This window comes from Rhyacophila brunnea, unplaced genomic scaffold, assembly GCF_057557595.1.
Source record: "Rhyacophila brunnea isolate RB1 unplaced genomic scaffold, BYU_Rbru_1.0 scaffold_24, whole genome shotgun sequence".
In the NCBI taxonomy this organism is placed as follows: domain Eukaryota; kingdom Metazoa; phylum Arthropoda; class Insecta; order Trichoptera; family Rhyacophilidae; genus Rhyacophila; species Rhyacophila brunnea.
The window spans coordinates 10026838-10033497 of NW_028232904.1; positions in this window are offsets into that span (position 1 = coordinate 10026838).

Sequence of the window (6660 nt, forward strand, 5' to 3'; positions counted from 1 at the left end):
GAAATCGATACCACCCTGTGGTTATATTGTATTATACCCTTGCTATGTAAATGTAACCTAATGTAAATATACCCGGTCAAGTAGGTATTACCTATTCAACATTCTGTTACCGAGAAAGAGTTTGACTCAACAACAAAAAAATACTATCGTTACATTGAGTATAAATAATTCTAAAATATAATATATGTAAGTACTCAATACTAGGAATAATAATTTGCAATCTTACTTATCCCGAGATATAAACATCCGTCAATTGAATTACGAATTACATAAATCATAATTCGATCAGTAAATGATAGCGGACATACTTTTATAAGCGGTGATATCTACTTTGGCTTATCCTTTCATTTTAGTTTCAAATTATCTGAATACTAGGAGCGGAATGCACAATCTAAGATTTGGATCCTAAGGATAAGTCGCCGAAAAGCATGACTTTACTATAGACAATCCTGAGTATAGAGTTAAGGAATCCTTAACCATAGAATACTTTTGTTATGAACATGCCCACTTCTATATTACCATTTACCACTGACAGCAGCTGTCAAAATAAATTCGCATGTCTATAAAACAGTCCATACACTCAAATTCATTTAACAATGTATCTCAATATGAATATCGATAGTGTTAATTCGTTTGGCATGTACTTGCTGAATATTATTTTACTTTTATACGCCAGCCCGCAGAAATACAAAATGCCAGGTGAAGAATGACACTTGACGCTAGTGTTACCATGTTAAAAAAATATCTTGCGGTGCCTGTGGAATCACGTATAATGACTTATAACGGAAACATAAGAGTATTATAATTAAATATTAATATGTATTTATAGTTATTGCATTTATAAAATGCAGTTGTCATATTTTTGACATCGTTTGACAATTATAAAATAATTTACCAAAACTATAGGAAAGAGAATTTTTAAATATGGTATTATATTCAATAGAAATGATCTTAACTAAGGACAATGTTTCTGCATAGTGTTTTCTGATAAGGAGTTATGACAAATGTTTCTGCATTCTGCTCTTAGGCGCTACTTTGCGGGGAATAGCCGGAAACTGGACACTATTTCAAATCGAGGGGTAGGTGATTGATAACTGGCACTTTATTTTCAAACACTAATTAATTAAACATTTGATAAAATAAGGAAATTCATATAATAATTATTATACAATATACGCGGTTATGTAAATGATTTTTATTTTCTTATTAAAAGGGGTTTGAGATAATACATTCTCTCGCCCAGAAAAAAAACCTAGGGAAATTTCGTTTTGAATGGAATACTTGTTCGTGTTCGCAAGGATGGTGATCAACTTTCATTTTTTCAGGTATCTCAAACAATGTCGAAAATCGCCAAAAGGAGCGAGCATCTTTGTAAAAACGCGGCAATTTCAAATAAAATCAAACCGCTATGCTTTGGTCAATCGATCTCAACTATAATATATAGTTACGACTATATAGTATTACGATGGTAACAGTATCTACTTACTGTCCGACAACAAGATCTCGTCGATAACCGGAAGTCGCTGTAGTCGCATATGGAAGACTTCCCAGTGACGTATGTGTCATGGCGGCAACGCGTGTTTTAATAATGTACCGGCTCTCTTATTAGATGTGACTCCTTTTCTTCTTCGCAATAAACCAAAAGTTTACTAATAATAATTTTAATATCACTCCTGATCGTTTTATATATATTTTTTATTAGAAAAAGCATCAAATTACGTAAATTGATAGATCCGTACATCACGGAAGCGTAAAATGAAATGATAAATTTAGGGACGTTCCTCATTTGAAACGGAAGTACAATTAACTGCAAAGGAGGGACTTGTGAGTTCACTGTTTTAACACGTGGACAAGAAGTTCTTGTTCGACAATACATATTTTATTATAATTTTTCGAATATCTTAACCCAATGCTTACGGGCCGCACAAAATTGTGTTTTTGCTAATTACTTTTCAAATGCAAATTAACATGTTAATTACAAAATTAATTAAAATGGCCCGTAAGCATTGTGTTAAACAGACAGATTTCAACATCTTTCTCTGTCTGGTGTAAATTTGATTTCGGTACCTTGTGGGTCAAGTCCTGTAACTATGAGTGACTTGGCTCTCTAAGGTCACGCACTATTACAGTGCGGTCTAAAAATTGCGGCCGCATTGTCAAACCGGCTACGTCTTCTATTCGACCCATATAATTTGAAACGTATTAGCCTCAAATTTATTTTCCATTGACCCCGTATTGAAAGCAATAAAACAATAAACACTACCGTCGAGCATAATGTACTCGCTCCAACTCGTCTGATGTAAACAAAGTGAGCGACAGATGGGCTCAGTATTTTTGGACCGCATTGTTTAGATCTCTCAATAAATTGGTGTGTTTATAGTGTTCGATAATTTGCACTAAAAAACATGTAAGAAAGAAAATTGACCAACACCATTAGAACGATTTACAAATTGGCAGAAAAACATTCGAGACGAATGGGATTTTTGTCAATCAGTTTTGGGTGTCATATTGTAAGAATTTTTATTTCTGGCACCCAACTCGAGCAAGTCAGCAGCTACATCTATCTCGGACAGCAAGTGTCCATATACGGAAGCATGCACGATGAAATTGCTCGAAGAACAAAGCTGGGATGGAGTGCTTTCGGACGTCTGAATAGTATCTTCAAGAGTGACCTACCATTATGTCTTAAGCGTAGGGTGTTCCACCAATGTGTGCTACCCGTGCTCACGTATGACTGCGAGACGTGGACCCTCAACACGAGAGATGTCCAAAAGTTAAGAGTCACACAGCGAGGCATGGAGAGGTGCATGTTGGGCATCACGCGAAAGGACCGTTAGAGAAACGAATGGGTTAGGAAGCAGACAAGAGTACGCGATGTAATAGACGTTGCCAAACAGCTGAAATGGAGATGGGCGGGGCACATTGCTCGCCGAAAGGACGGCCGCTGGACAAATGCCGTCATCCAATGGTACCCAAGGGGTACGAAACGGCCACAGGGTCGCCCTAAAAGCCGCTGGATTGACGAACTGGTAAAGTTCGGCGGAAATACGTGGCAGCGAACGACACAGGACCGAGAGAGTTGGAGTTGCTTAAGCATATGGCTTCGGAGTGTCGGGGATTCCACTCTCTGGTAGTACCTAATTATTAATTATCGTAGGTTGTTAAATTAATTAATTTTTGTTTCGATTTTGAAATGAGTTTCTGAGGAAATGTGGTGTAATTTTTACATGTATAATTAGGTAATTATGTATATTTAATTTAGCACTTTTTTCGATCAGCAAAAATAGGTACGTATAGGTAAATCGTTTTACAGGTGCACCGTGGGTACGGCAAATGCGGCTTGCAGTTGTAGTGGTATCGTTTGCTAGCATTGAAACAGGCATTGTCGGAAGCAATTCAATACACGGGCGAATCGCCTATGGTGCCACTGTAGAATGATTTACCTTATACTTACCTATTTATTGAAATTTTATTTTCTCAACATCTAGCTTTTTTTTCTGTCAATTAGCTTGTACCCTATCTGGCATGTTTTTGCATCGAGTTTTTTCGTGGAGCAACTTTTACAAACCTTTTTGCATTTTCACTATTCAATTCCTATGGGTCTATAGTGCGATCGACCAAAATTGATCCCGTGATCGCCGCGTTGGACATGTCTGACCTGTGTGATAAGATCAGAACGTTGGAGCGGAGCTCGGAGCAGGAGCACGGAGCAGTGGCGCAATGGGTTTTACCCGGAGCACCGACAATTTGTAGTACTCCACTGTTCCGGATGTTTTTTTTATTGTTAATAAATTTTTGTCCTAAAATCCAATGAAAATATTATATTTGACACTTTGCAACACTGGAATTATTTGAAATTCGGCAACACTGCTGAGTGATAAATAGCCTCACTTTTTTAACACAAGAGGCAGATAATGAACGACGATTTGCTGTCGGTAATTTTGTTTAATAGAATTAAATTGAAATGACGAATAATAAACCTCATTTTAAAACTACTTTTTTTAAACATTTTTATAGGTACTTACATATAATACATATTAAAACTTTTTACTATCTGGAGCAAGTATTAAGTCCCGGAGCGGAGCAACTCAAAAAAGCGTCCACTCTTAACCTTCTGATAATAATCGCACTTATTGATTCAACGAGACTGAGTTGTTAGATGTCAGAATTTTTAATTATGTAATTGGTAATTTGGGGGGTACTACTCGAATATTGTATAAAACAATACGCCACTGGATTCATCACTCCATTTTATCTAGCGACTATATTTCACCATTATTTGCTTGAATTGTGTAGTGGTTTTAAATTGAAATAAATTCATCATTATTTATTCACGAGTCCATATTATGAACATTGATGATGTCGGGCCGCGACCATTGTTGGATCGCCTTTTGTTTGCAACGAAAACGATATCGGTTTTCAAATTAAGCACAATGACGGCCTCGTTCGCGGCGGGTTGATAACCCCTGGCTGACACGCACCAGTCGTACCAAACCATTTGGCACGACGCTGTCCCTTCAAAAGTGAATAAGATAAGCCTAGTGAAGTACTCCCTGGGTAGAAAACAAAGAAGAATGGCTGTATCCACTAAGTCATGGCCCCCATAAGGGGTACTGACAGGGCTCTACCCTGGGAGCCCGAGCTTAGACCGACCAAATAAATACAGGCCAAAAATGTATTGCCTGCGGCGCTATTTCACTTAAAAAGTATAAAAATAAAAAATATGTGGCTATGTGATGAAATTTGATGTGTTATAATGATTGATATAATTAAATGACAATTCAGTGTGTTGTTTCCTGACTAATAAAAGTGACAGCTGCTATTTATCCAATATGGCGACGGGTCGTATGTTAATTGATTACTACAAAATTGTCGCGATCTATGCTCCATAATAATACGATACTTAGTGTCGACATAATTCAAATGAATTTATTTAAAAAATACAAAAAAAAAATGTTAAAAATACATCGAATGTTCTTAATTTTTCCGCGGACTACTTGACTAACATTACTGTAGGACATCACGTTACCCTTAATTTTAGCGGTATGTAGGGGGGTCCGCCAAACATCCTCGCCTGGTTGGCCGCTTCAGGATGTGTGGCCCAAGTAGTAGTAAGTGAAGTAGCAGTGATGCTGATAGCAGAGAAAGGAATACCGAGAAGAGATAGACTGCCCTGCTAAGTAAAAAGACAGTATTTTGGTTTTAGTGAAGTCAGAGAACCCAAGTATTAAACTACCTTTTCTCTTATATTATGTAAAATTACTGGATTGTTTTGACATAAATATAACAGACGTGTAAATTTAGAGATTATGTATTAATGTATGTGTACTATAGTACTTCACATTCCCGTAACAAACTGTTGGAGTTGGTATCGCTCGCGCCAACCCACTACAGTCCCCATCGGCTTCTGTAGTGGAATATCCTCATTTCTTCGCATACATTCTTCATGCCCAGACTCTTCCCTACACAAGTGGTTACCATATGCGACCAGCCTTATGCTAAGCACGCATTAATGCTGCCACGACCACGACTGATTCGTCCATCATTAATGAATCTGAAATCACTCTACTAAACTCGTTGCGGCCAGCCGTGTTGCACGTGCGCATTGAATAGCACTACACACCTATTTCATTTTAAATAATAGCGCACGTGGTCCATTACCAAATATGCAAAACGTTACTGTGTACTGCGGCCAGGCGCGTACACAAAGTGTATGGACACCCCCCCCCCATAAATGTACAAATTATTTAGGTAGATGGAATATTACTTCGCCTTCTTCTTCGTCAAGATCTCATGAGTGAGGATCGTAACCCGGATGATTGTCCTGTCAAACAGCCTTATCCACGGGTTGATCCCACTCCCTAGGCATTCTACGACACGCAAGACCTGTGGCTACTGGAAGTCCCGTGGCACTCATAAATTAGTATCCAATGTTTGTTTTATTATTCCGATACGGTATGTCTAAAGATAAGGCAGCGCAGACTACACAAACGGACACTAACGATCCTAATAAGTATGATCGTTATGCCACGCGTATTTGGTAACCATTTGTGAATGCGAGAGCTCGTAATAGCTTGTAGATGAACACTCTTATATACCTGCAAGCCAGGTGTACTTCTTAAATCAAATTTCGGAGTGTCTGAGTATGGGGAATGTACCTGGATAACTGAAATTTTCCACGATTGAAACGACTAGAATCTAAGGGTAAATATAACCCGGCCCCATCTCGCCACCACAAAATAATTTTAAAAAAAACATGGATTTTTTTTTAATTGGACCCCCCAAACCATGTTCTGTGTGCACGCCCAACTGTGGCGCATAGCACAACCACTGTTATGCCACAATACTCATTGTGTAAATAAATAATTATGTCTAGTGGGTAATAAAAAACAGGTTGACCGCATCGCTCGGCACATTAAAAAATCATGCATCCAATAAATTTATGATTGTCTATGGTCACTGATCAGAGCTACCAACGTAAATCAATGAAACGGTCGTTAAGTTGTCACGCGATATCAGAAATCTATTCTAGGCCCCCTATCTACTGCATTCTACAGGGGAAAATAAATCTTCTTATATTATTTAGACCTGTCTACCCGTTGAATTTTCCATATCGAGCCCTCCCAGCGGCGATGACTCATTGCTAAACGACTATTTACC